Consider the following 13,377-nt stretch of genomic DNA (forward strand, 5'->3'; position numbering starts at 1 on the left):
TGGCTCTGATGCTGAATAAACCTTGACTTGTTTCCTTAATCCAAAGGGCCAAGGCCTGACCCCCAGCCCCTGGGAAGGCACATCCTGTCCCTGCCTCATTCCTCAGGGCTCTTCCTGGGGCACTGGGATGTGGGATGTGCAATGCCAAGGGCAGGACCATGGGGTGGCACCTGCCAGGCTGCTGAGCAGGGACAAGGAGGCCATGAGGCCCCAGGGCTGCAAGGGCCACTCGTCTCCTCCTGGCATCAGGGGCACAGACAGCAGCCCTGGCCAAAGGCCTGCAGAAGGTGGCTGTGTCAGGGCCTTTCAGCTTCTCCCCATCCCTGTCTCCTCTCCAGCCCAGGCTGTCCTACGGTGTCCATGCCCTGCCCCTTTCCCTGCAGGCTGTCGTCATCCCCCGGCTGCCCCACCTGGCTGGCACCTTCCTGCACTGACATCTCTGCGTCCTCCCTGGCTCTTCCTGCACACACAAAGCCTTGGGCTCATCCAGACTCCTTCTTTGTGACATATTGCACCACAACACTGACCTTGGAGGGAAAGTTCTCACTTCTTGTCACCAGTCTAGGCCACCCCAGCTGCCCTTGGTGGCACTAGTTCTTTCTTAGGCTGTTTTCTGACAGGAAGAAAAGCTCCACCAGCTCTGACACCCCCCTTCCAGACCTCTCAGGCTACTCCTCTACTGTCCTCAATCTTCACACCACTGACCCCTGAGTCCTCAGCCTCTATATACGGGTCATGTGCTTGAGGCCCCAAATTCCTTCCTGGGAGATCTCTGGGACCTCTCCAAGGTTTTGGAAGATGACAATAGCGTGCTCTTATCCCAGGAAACACAGAGGGACACTTTTTTCCAAGGGTTGTCTTGGCAGAATGAGGCACAATCTCTTTAAACTTTCTGGCACAAGGGAGCTCTGAGCTCTGGGTACGGAGGGAGCTCCAAGTGCCAACCACTGGAGTGGGAGCTACAAATCATCAGGGCTTGTGTTCTTTGGAGGGCCAGACACTGGTGAGAGTGGGGGGGGTATGTGCACATGTAAGGACTTGAAGGGCACAATGAACTGTCTCAAAACACTGTCAAAGCAGGAAAATCCCATAAGGCACCACAACCCATAAGCACTGGTGGCAAACAGGAAGGCCTTTAATTCCAAGGCCTAAAGGGAGGTGAAGCTTTGGAAGTAGCCCCCAGGACAGAATTGCACTGTGCAGAGTGTGGGAAAGAGCAGACAGCCCCAGCAGGAAGCCAGGGCTGGTAAGGCAGGTCTGGGGAACCCATCCAGACAAAGATTCCCACCTGCAGACTGGAAGCACACTGGGCAAAACTCCCACTGTGGCAAGCTGTGGGAAAGGAAGCAAGTCCTTGTAGACGTGCCAGCCCAAGCTGTGGGAACAGCATCTACCCCCCTGAATACCCGGGGTTTGGGCTGTATAAAAGTGATAGCCCAGAAGCACAACTTGGGGACCCTCCACCGAGCAGAGCAGGGTGAAGAAGGACCAGTGGGAGCCTCAGGGATCTCCATGGTGTGATACATTTACTTCATCTCTGTGTCTCTCTCACTGGCTTCCCACTGCCCCCTTCTTCTCTCTCTTTCTATTTCTTTCTCTCTCTCTCCTTCCTATTTACTGTTAAATCAAAGCTGGACTGCTGACTTTGGCACATGGTCTCCTTTGCAGCTGAATTTGGGCAGAGGTGTGTCTTAATAATGGGAACCTCAGAGTATCCATGAGGTTTTACAATGTGGGAATGGCCACTAGATTCCATGAGGTCCCACAGAGTCACAGGGTTTATTTGGTTTCCTAAGGCTCTGCAGTGTAATAATGGACCCTTGATTCCATGGGTTTGCAAAATGTCTCAGGACTCCTTTGGTTCTAGGAGGCCCCACATATCACAGTGGCCCCTTGGTTCCATGAGATTCCACAGTGTCCAAGGATTCCTTTGGTTCCATGAGCCCTGCAGTGTCACAGTGGCCCCTTGATTCCATGAGGTTCCACAGTGCCAATATGGGCTCTTGATTTCTTTAGGTCCACAGTGTCCCAGGGTCCCTTTGTCTCTATGATGCTCTGCAGTGTCACAGTGGCCACTTGATTCTATGAGGTCCTGAAATGTCTCAGGGCTCCCTTGGTTCCATGAGGCCCTTCATGGCACAATGAATCCTTGTTTCCATGAGGTTCCACAGTCTCCCAGGGTTACTTTGAGTCCATGAGGCCTTGCAGTATCACAATGGCCTCTTAATTCCATGAGTTTTCACATTGTCACAATGCTCCCTTGATTCAATGAGATTCCACAGTGTCCCAGGGCTCCTTTGGCTCCAGAAGGCTCTGCAGTGTCACAATGGCCCCTTTACTCCAGGAGGTTCCACAGTGTTCTTGCTGGAACACACAGGGCTGTAATGTTGTCACCCCTGCAGAGCTGCCTCCAGCTCTGGGCTCCACCACAGGAAGGACATGGACCTGTTGGAGCGAGTGCAGAGGGGAGCAGCAAGAGGATCAGAGGGATGGAGCAGCTCTGCTGTGAGGAAAGGCTGAGAGAAATGAGATTGTTCAGGCTGGAGAAGAGAAGGCTTTGGGGTGACCTAATTGTGGCCTTGCAGTGCCTGAAGGGAGCCAACAAGAAACATGGAGAGAGACTTTGGACAAGGGCCTGGAGTGACAGGACAAGGGGAATAGCTTCACACTGAGAAAGAGAAGGGTTAGATGGGATATTAGGAAGAATTCCAGGACTGTGATGGTAGTGAGATCCTGGCACAGGTTGCTCAGAGAAGTTCTGGCTGCCCCATCCCTGGAAGTGTTCACAGCCAGGTTGGATGGGGCTCTGAGCTCTGAGTCTAGTGGAAGGTGTCCCTGCCCATGGCAGGGGGTTGGACTGAGATGCTCTTTAAGATCCCTTCCAACCCAAACCATTCCATGATTCTGTGACTGGTGGGGGATGTGGTGGTCAGAGCTGACGGGCACAGAGACCCCAAAATGATGGAGTTTTCCATTCTGGGTAGAGGAAGGAGGGGGCAGCAGAACTGACACCCTGGATGCTGGTGGTCAGACTTTGTCCTGTTTGGGAGACTGACTGATCTGGGTGTGATTGTGGGACTGCTGGAGGGCAGGAAGGCTCTGCAGAGGGATCTGGACAGGCTGGATCAATAATGCCAAGTGTCAGGGCCTGCACTTGGGTCCCAAAAACCCCCTGGAACACTCCAGGCTGGGGGCAGAGGGGCTGGAGAGCTGCTCAGCAGGAAGGGACTTGGGGGTGCTGCTTGACAGCGGCTGGATAGGATGCAGAGTGTGCCCAGGGAGGCAAGAAGGCCAAGGGCATCGTGGCCTTTGTGGAGAAGAGTGTGGCCAGCAGGAGCAGAGAACTGATTGCCCCTCTGTGCTGGGCACTGGGGAGGCCCCACCTGGAGTGCTGTGTCCAGTTCTGGCCCCTCAGTGCCAAAAGGCCCTTGAGGGGCTGGAGCGTGTCCAGAGAAGGGAACGGAGCTGGGGAAGGCTCTGGAAAACATGTCTGCTGAGGGACGGCTGAGGGAACTGGGCTTGTTGAGTGTGGAGAACGGGAGGCTCAGGGGGGACCTCATTGCTCTCTACAAGGCTATTTGAGAAGTGGCTTTTAATTTTTATAATCTGTGTATATAGATACATATGCCTTGTATTTGTGGAAAATAAATCCATTTCATTAAATGTCCCATTTCACCAGTGAGAACCTGCGTTAAACTTTGATTGTATTTTGTACTTAATGAGTTCGTATCATTAATGGTTGGGGATATTGTAGAACTCACATTTGACAACAGTAACAGCAGTAACAGGAGACTTCAGGTGTTTGTAGAGGAGATTTTTGGGGCCTGTTTCTTGGTTTTGGGAACACAAAGGCTGATGCTTGGTAAGGATAGAATATTGTTATTGTAGTGTAGGTCACATTTTTATGAATTGATGGATGTCCTGCAGCAAACAGGGCTGATGTGCAAATGTGTGTGTCAGTGTGTTCTGGAACTTGGTTGTGTAACTGTCTGATGGGATCTGTGAGAACTAAGAGTTGGTGTTTAGAAATGATCTCAGACCTGAAGAACAACAGAGCATATCTGAAATCCCATGGGAATTTTCAGTTTAGAGGGTCAAACCCACAGATATTGCACAGTCTGTTACAATGAAGGCAAGACGAGTCTGATGTAATGAGGGGACTGAGCCTGTTGGACCTGAGACTTGTGTTCCTAATGTTAAATCCTGAAATGTCTAAAGCTGCAACTTTTAACTGACCTGCTCTTCAAAAAATAGCAAAATTAAAGATTAAAATTAAACCCCGCAGTGTCAGGAGCAGATCTTGGCTGACCTGCCTGTTCCATGCTAAATACAAAATTGAGCACTTCAGTCATAATGGTCTGCACCTTTCCTGGATTGCCCTGATGCTGTTTGTGCTGAAAGGTGTTACAATAAAGGCAGTTTTACCTGTCCCTTGTTTACTTTTCTGAGCTCTTTGGAGCTGTCTTTTCTTGTAAGAGCAATATGTGGTTATCTGTGTTTGTCTGGTGGTAATTTCTCAAGGGATTTGTGTACAGGACTGGGCCTGAATTTCTTGGGTGGTTTGCACAGGTTCTTTGATAACACATTCCCTGGTGATAATTGAAAGCTTTTTATAAAATGTCTTTTGTAGCATATGCTGTCATCTGTAATGCTTGGTTGTTTGGTTTTTTTTCATTCAGGGATGGGACTTGTGTAATACTCACAGGCTAATGCTTGGTCCTTAGGATTTCTTTATTATTTTTAATTTTAATTCAAGTGTTTTAATATCCCATTTTCCCTGCAGATGTGTGGAGGAATTGATTTGCTCACTGTAAGCAAAAAAACTACTCTTGGTCGAAGGACTGGTAAGTTGTTCTTCCTTAATAACATTTACTTTTTAGCTTTTTAAAATAGACCTTCACAAAGGTCTGGCTTTGCACAAAATGATATGTAATGCCAGGATGGTTTTCTGCTTGTTTGGTTTTATTTCTTTTTAAATTAAACTGTGAGCTGATAGACTTCAGATCATTCCTCATATAGTCAAAAAACCATAACACTGGTAGGCTTGAGTAAAAAAAAAATATTTAAAATTAATAATTAAAAAATTATTCATCTCTACTGGATGAATACGGGAACAGAATCTTTTCCAGTTTCCTGAACTAAAAGGAATTTGGTCTTGACCTTTTGTTGTCCCTGCCACATTTTGTGACTTTGGACCAGTTTTATCACCAAGTTCAGTCCTGAAGTAAAAAAGTGGAATTCATGAATTGGAGGAATTCAGTTTTTAATGTGTGTCCATGAGCTTAGTTTTGATGCTTTTTGGCAAGTATTTAATCTCTTCTGCTCCTGGGCTCTGTGAGTTTTATTACTTTGTTCCTTCAGAAGTCTTAAACTGTTTTTCCCACTGCAGGTCTGTGTAGAACAGCAGATTTCTTGCCAGGTTTCTCCTTCCAGCTCTTCCTCAAAACTCTTCCTGTGCTATCCACTGACGCCTTTCTAGCCCCCAGTCATCTGCTCGAATCTCTAAAACATGTGACTCATGTTCCATTTTTATATTCATCTTCACATGACTCCTGAATCTTTCTGTGTGCATTTTTGTTTGTTTTCTCACTGGGTTGTAAATGAGCTGTTGTCACATCTGGTTTCTTGGGTAGGACTTTGGCCTTTCAGTTACACACCGAGCAATTCTTCCCTCCTTTTCTGGTTTATAATCCTTACCTAAAGTAAGGGGCTGAATGTGAAAGCCTTAATTTACTTAATGCTTAATACAGTTGTCTACAAAAGAAGTTGCTTCAAACACCAATTGCAAAAGCATCCAAATGTGTGGATCCTGAAAGATCCAGTATTGCCCTCTCTGGTTAGCGCAGATAATGTTTAGTTGAAGCATCAATTTTTATTTTCCATTTTTTTAAGAGAAGAGGGAAAATACTTGAAAACACTTTATTGAAGCTTTATTGAAGTTGACATCCTTTGCCTAATGCAATACAGTTTATTATTTCAAAATAACACCAAAAAAGGAGTGCATCTGTGAATAAAGTCACATCTTACCGGGAATTCCTCTCTAAATCTGAGAAACCTGGCAAACAGCCTTAGCTAAAAATACCCAAACCTACATGAGTTGTGCTTTGACTGCTGTGCTTACAGAACATCTGATGGGGGTAAAATATAAATATGTAAAAAATGTTTAAATAAAATAAATGTTTAAATAAAATAAATGTTTAAATAAAATAAATGTTTAAATAAAATAAATATTTAAATAAAATGGTATCCCAAAAAAAATTCAAATTCCTACGCCATAAATACATTAAAAAAAATATAAATAAAGATATAAAAAATGTTTAAATAAAATAATTGTTTAAATAAGATGGTACCCAAATATAAATTCGAATTCCTACGCCTTAAATATATTAAAAAAAAAAAATAAAAATATAAAAAATGTTTAAATAAAAATTGTTTAAATGAAATGGTATCCAAATATAAATTCAAATTCCTTTGCCTTAAATATATAAAAATATAAATACCTAAAAAATGTTTAAATAAAATAAATATTTGAATAAAATGGTACCCAAATATAAATTTGAATTCCTGCGCCTTAAATATAAAAAAATGTAAATATATAAAAAATGTTTAAATAAAATAAATGTTCAAATAAAATGGTATTCAGCAAAAAACTGAAGAGAAAAACTTTGTAAATTTTGTTTCAGAATCGTTGCCTTGAACCTTTGGTCGAGGTTGGGAATGGTTTGTCTCCCTTGGCAGGGAGGGTCAGTACTCTCTGTCATTCTGACATGACTGCCCAGGGCCCTGATTTTATTGTGGCCAAAATACTGGGCTTGGAAACCAAAGCAGGAGCTGGTAGATAACAGCAGCTTGAAAAATGGGCTGATGCCTAATTGATGTGGCAGATAGAATGAAAGACTCGTGACAGTTAAGAAAAAAAATTGGGCTTTTCAGTGCCTACCTCAGGTTAGGATGACTGCCTGTGTCTTAGTGGAGGAAGATGTTTTTGTAACTTTATTGAAACTTGTTAGTAAAATGTGCCTGAATTCCTAAGGAAACAACCACTGTGAAATCTTTAAAAACCAAATGGAGATTTCCAAAGTGTAGAAGTTGCTATTAATATTTTGGCCGTTCTGTGGCATCTTTTTGATGCATGAATGACTTTGAGAAAAAGAACGTGTTCTTAATTATAACACATTACCAGGTCTGTTTACTGCTAATTATTTTACAAGGTTGAGAGAAGAGTTTAAGATGAAAGTTGTGGGGTTACTTGCAAAGTTTTTGGTAAAACCAATGCAGTTGAACCTGGTGGGGAAATCTGCCCTTAAATTGGATTTGGCAGATCTCATGAGTGTCTAAGGCAGAGGCCAACCCAACTGGAAAGAGCCTTTCAGGGGTGACTAAGATGTAACTAAATTACCTTTTTGAGAAGTGGGGAAAGCTGATGTCAGGAATAAAATTTCCTTATGTTAAGCTTAGGTAAAAATATAATAATATATAAATATTAGAATTATTTTAATGGTCTTATTTATGGAGATTTCACTGTGCTTAAGTTAGTACTTCTGAGTGTTTGATTGTGACAAAAATGGACAGCTTTGTGGTGGTTTTTTTTTTTATTTTTCATGTTTTGATACTTTGGTCAAGGCATTAACATTAAAAATCATTCAAAATTTTCATTCATCTTCAAACACCAAAATAGATTTGAAATGAGGTTAATGAGAACAGTGGGAGGAAAGAAAACAACAAGCCCCAAACCAAAACAACCCCAAAAACTGTTCATTTTTCCATTGTATTTTAAACAAGGAAGTCTGTAGAGCAGCAGAAAACAGGACACGTGGGCAGGTGTGAAAGTCAGACTGGGGCTTGTTGCACTGGTTCCAGTGCCCTTTGCTTCAGTGTAACTGGTCATTTTGAGATGAGACTGGGGAAACTGGGCTGCCAGGGCAGAGACCACTGGCTGGGCCCACTGGTTTTTGCTGGGCAGTGGGTAATTTCTGCCTCACTTGTCAGAATCAGCCCACGGTTATCAGGGAATGGGGCAGTGGTGAATTTGGCTTTCAGACTAAAATGAGGTTAAACTTACACATATTCAAAACAATAAATTGATGTTGCAGTGCAGACACTCAAAATCATGAAGGCATTTTGAAACCTTTTTTGTCTGTTAGTTCTACGGCTGAAGCTCTTCCCGCAGTCAGGGCACTGGTAGGGCTTCCTTTACCAGTGGGTCCGTTGGTGTCTGGTCAACTTAGAGCTCTGACTGAAGCTCTTCCCACACTCCCCACACTTGTACGGCCTCTCCCCGGTGTGGATGCGCCGGTGGGTGAGGAGGGTGGAGCTGTGCTTGAAGCCCTTCCCGCAGTCAGTGCAGCGGAAAGGCCTCTCATCCGTGTGCGTCCCATGGTGCTCGAGGAGATGTGAGCTGGTCTGAAACCTCTTCCCACATTCCAAGCACTTATAGGGCCGTTCCCCAGTGTGTATGCGCTGGTGTCGGATCAGGTTGGAGTTGACACTGAAACTCTTCCCACATTCCCTACACGTGTAGGGACGTTCCCCAGTGTGGATGTGCTGGTGTTGGAGCAGGTGGGTGCTCCAGATGAAACTCTTCCCACATTCCAAGCACTTGAAGGGCTTCTCTCTGCTGGGAGGCTGCTCAGGGACCACCAGGTTAGAGCTCTGGCTCACGCTCCAGCTGCCTTCCCGGCACAGGCTGGCTCTTTCCTCCTCAGAGCACCCTGGGATGGCTTTGGAGCCCCTCCTGCGGGGGGATCTCCGGCCCTTTTCCTCCCCGCTGCCTTCCTGCGCCGGGGAGCCCTTCAAAACGGCCTCTCCCACCAGGGTCTCACGGGGGGATTTGTCCTCCGGGCTCTCCCTCCTCAGCTCGGGGCCTGGGGCAGGAAGCAAGAAGGACAGGGAGGGGATTTGCCTCCGGCCCACAGGGAAGGCCAAGGACATCCCCCCAACTCCGGCCCCGGCAGGACGGCGGCGCCAGCGGGGTTGTCCTGCAGCCGGGGCCATGCTCGGCTGACAGAGCCAGCACAACACCCGCCCAAAGGGACACTGACTTCCTCCTCACCTGCCTGGGGGGCCCAAGGCATCTTCCTCTTCCTCGCAGCCTCCTCCTCCATCCGACCAAGCTTTGGGAAGGACAAATCCTGATGGGGGGAAAACAAGGGCTGAGTGCGTTGGTTTGGGGGTTCCTCCTGCCCAAGTCCATCTCTAGAACTCACTGGGCATCCTGTGTCCATAAAAACCTCCAAAACACCAAGATTCAGCCCAGAAAAACCCAAACCACTGACATTCAGGCAAAAACCCCCAAGAAACAGTAAGATGAACCCCCACCAAACTGCAAAAAGTTGAGATTTAGCTAAAAAAGACTTAAAAATATGAAGGTCACCCTAAAAAAATCTCTCTCAGAAGTTCCCCCTCTCTGGTCTCTCACCTCTGGGGTTCAGAGGGTCTCCCCTGTCTGGGATGCTGAGGGTCCCACTTAGGGATGCTGGGAGTGCTGGGGGGCCCAAGGGTTCCTTCTCCTCTGACTCTCGCCTTCAGGGTGCTGCATTCACAGACATTCCCCCTCTCCAGGGTTTCCAGTCTGTTGTCCCAGGGATCCCAGGGGTCCCCACTGTCCAGGTTTCCCCTTCTCCGTGTTCCCCCCTCCAGGCTGCCGGGGGTCCCCCAGCTCCGCCATTGCCCCGCTCCGCCCTCCACACTCCGCAGTTCCCGGGCTCCACACCCACCCCCGGCACTCCCAGGGGGCCCCAAACCCGCTGTGTCCCCCCCGCCAGCACCGGGCTGACAATGGAGCCGGCGGGGCCTGACCCAGCAACACCAACCCCCACTGTGGGGGGGACCTGCATCCCCCCACCCACCGCCGGGGCTCTGCCACCAACCCAGCCCAGCACCCCCAAAAACACCTCCTGCCCACCGCAAAGAGCCACCAATGGCACAGCCCTGCACAAGGGCCGGCTGTGCCCAAGACAACCAAACAGCCCCATAGGTCACAGGACACCAGAGGCTGCCCCAGGGCAAGGAGAGCAGGGAGTGGATCGGGCCCCCTGACACGTGGGCGGGCTCTGGGTTCAGCCTGACCAGGGGCAATTTGGAACAACAGCACGGCCCCGAACGCTGGCTCGGCACAGGGGGCCCGAGCTCCCCCCTCTCCAGGCTCTTGGAGCTCTTGCAGCTCCCCCCTCTCTCCAGCCTCCCCCGCTTTCCAGGGCTCAAGGCATAGGGACACCGCTGCTCCCCCATGGAAACCCTGCTCCTGCTCTCCCCCCTCCCATTAGCCCCCCTCTCCCAGCCTTTTCCCATCGGCCCCCCAATCCCCGGCTCCACCCAGCTCCCTTTGGGGGTGACTCATCACCCTTTGGGTGACTCACGCTCCCTTTGGGGGTCCCACCTGCTTTTTTCGCTTCTCTCGGCCCTTTCCCATCGTGGCCGCTCCACTCACCCAACAGCGGCAGGAAGGGCAGAAGGTAGAGACTGAAACAAAATGGAGGATAGAATACCCTGTCCCTTGGCTCTCTCTCTGCCAGCTCAGTGTGGGGCACATGGGCTGGGGGTCCCTCCCAAGCCCCCCGGGCAGCCGGCGTTGGCTGGGGGGATGTGAGGGCTGGGCCTGCTCAGCACAGCCCCGGCCTCGTGCCCAGCGCCTCTTTCCTGACCCACACAAGAGCTTCCCGGCCCCCCCAGGGCTCCCCTGCTGCTGCCTCTGCTCCTGGCCCTGCCTTTGCTGCTCCCTTGGCTGGGGCAGCGGCTGCAGGGGGGGGATGGCAGCAGCTTCAGCTCCACGGCACTTCCTGGGGGGAGCTCAGCCCGGGGGGACGGGCAGGGACCTGATGGGGATGGACAGGGGCCCAGCAGGGACAGACAGGGCCTGCAGGGGAAGGCACAGGGACAACCTGGCCCCCCACACTGCCAGGGCTGTCTCTTTGCTGTTCCTCCTTGCAGGCTCCGTGGCCAGGCACAGTTTGTGTTCCTGGGTGCCCACCATCTCAGCACTTGGAGACGCTCAAATCAGCGCCCGCAGCTCTGCAGCAAAGCCCCAGCTCACCTGGCACACAGGGGATGGACACAGCACCTTCTCAGGGATGGGCACTCTCAATTTTGTCTTCTTCCCACCACGGGGTTCTCCTTCCTCAGCAGCACCTCTGCCTTGCACTTATTCTCAGCCTCACCTCAGGGACAGCTCTGGGCTCACCTCCGCGCCACTTCTCAGTCTCACCTCAGGGCCTGGGCTCAAGGACAGGAACCTGCAGGGAGGGGACATCAGGTGCAAGCTCAGGGCTGCCTGCTTGCACTGGCCTCTGGGCTTCTTTCTCCTTCTACAACCAGCCCAGAACTGAGTCTGCTTTTCTAACACCACACATTTACAGACTAACCTTGGAGATAGATATGGACAGACATCTCTATCACCCTGGGGATAGAGCCTCAAGCATGTGCTGCCATAGGAATGGGAATCAGAGAATCACAGAATCAGCCACGTTGGAAAAGACCTCCGAGAGCATCAAGTCCAACCCTTGATCCAACCCCGCCGTGCTTCCCAGATCATGGCACTGAGGCCACATCCACTCTCACCTTCAACACCTCCAGGGACGCTGACTCCACCCCCTCCCTGCCCAGACCATTCCAAGGCCTGATGACTCTCTCTGCAAAAAATTCCTTCCTAATATCCAACCTAAACCTCCCCTGGCACAGCTCAAGACCCAGCCCTCTTGTCCTACTGCTGCTTCCTGCCAGAACAGCCCCACCCCCACCTGGCTCCAACCTCCTGGCAGGGACTTGCAGAGAGTGATGATTCATGTTGGGGACCTGAGGGACCCTCTGCAATCCCATCCATGGGACACAATCTCCTCTCCAGAACTTGACTCACTGCAGACTTTGCAGGGAATCTCTGCTCGCAGCTGCATCCTGAGCCCAAGGTCAGTTTGTATCCCCAAGTGCTGATCCAATGGGTGCCCTGGGATTGGAGCCTGGGCTCTAATTAACCTCTCCTGTGCTGCCAAACAGCAGGAGCTGTATGGTCAAGGGACAAACTCTGTGATCCCTGTCAGTGTCCATGGCCCCTGTCAGTGTCCTTCAGGGAAAGTGGGAGGAGGAAATGAAAAAAACAGTTTGGAACTAAACTGGTGTTAAAGTGGGAAAAAGTTCGATCCATGGAAATAAAACTTAGACAGTTTTTCCTGGGCTGCATGAGCTCATTCAGGGATGAAGGACTGGGACTTCTGTGGACACTTGTGCTGGTTTCTTTGGACACTTGTGTTCCTTCAGAGAGCCCCTGGAAACACTCTGCTGTTCACTCCCAGTGCCACCAGTGCCTGGGTCCTGTCTGCAGCAGCAGATTGCAGTGGGAGAGGAGAAATGCTTTTCTGAGCCTCTGGGCTGGACACAGGCACAGCCTGACCCTGAACCCAAGGGAAACAAAGACAAATTCCACGGCTTTAGCTGGACCAAGGGTGGGGGGTTTCCTGAGGGCAGCACTACACCAGACTTTTGTGTGTGTGTGAGACAGGTAGAAGCACAAATGCCTGCACAGCCCAGAGCAGTCAGTGTGGGGCTGTGCTTGCTGCTGCAGAGACCCCCAGGGAACAAACCCAGGCAATAGTTTGGGTTTATTCCTTGCTCTGTGTCAGTGGAATAGAATGTTCCACAGGAGCTCTGTCCCCCTCTGTGGCACCGGGTGGCTCGAAGCTGAAGAGGGAGGGGGTCAAGTGCAAGTTCCCTTCTGAAGTTTATGTCCCTAAGGAGGACACTTGCCTTATTACTGCTTATTATGTGTAATATCTTACAGATCTATCATACAACACCTAAGGATGGATTCTATAGAATATGTGCCATATATATGACACAGAATATATCTGGTTATTGCTTTATCTGTCTGTCCAGACAGATATTGTGTATGCAGAGAGATTGTATTTGAGGGATATGTTCCCCTCAATACCCTGTGAGCTCCACTCCCAAGGCCAGCAAATTCCTGAAGCTCCCCCTTCTGTGCCCTGCAGGTTTTGGCAGATTTGCAAGAGCAGGGGAATCATTCCCTGCAGCCCCTTTGCACTGCAGGAAATGGGAGCCCTGTGCACATCCTGCTGCCTCCAGATTCCATTCTGGGTGTGGGAACGACCCTGTGGGGAGCAAAGAAATGCCTGGTTCTGCAGGAGCTGCAGATGCTCAAGGGGCAGCAGGACCAAGTCAGGGGCCTGAAGGGGGCCAGGGGGGCTTTGTGGTGTGGGAGGGTCCTGGGGGAGCTGGGGAGGGGCTTTGGGGATTGGGGGGACAGACCAGCACAGACCAAGACAGACCAGTACAGACCAGTACCTCCTCACTGCTTCCCAGATCTCTCCTGGAGCTGGGCCACCTTGTCCTGGGACACCTGAGCCACCCCCAGTGCCCTCCCAGTAC

The 13,377-nt window shown here is 49.7% G+C and overlaps 1 pseudogene; it reads right to left on the bottom strand.

Moving 5' to 3' along the window:
* LOC135405245 (zinc finger protein 721-like) overlaps positions 1 to 11,475 on the bottom strand; it is a 250,874-nt pseudogene extending 239,399 nt beyond the window's left edge.
* Between the last annotated feature and the right edge of the window lie 1,902 nt (positions 11,476 to 13,377).

The sequence above is a fragment of the Pseudopipra pipra genome, chromosome W, assembly GCF_036250125.1.
Source record: "Pseudopipra pipra isolate bDixPip1 chromosome W, bDixPip1.hap1, whole genome shotgun sequence".
Lineage (NCBI taxonomy): Eukaryota > Metazoa > Chordata > Aves > Passeriformes > Pipridae > Pseudopipra > Pseudopipra pipra.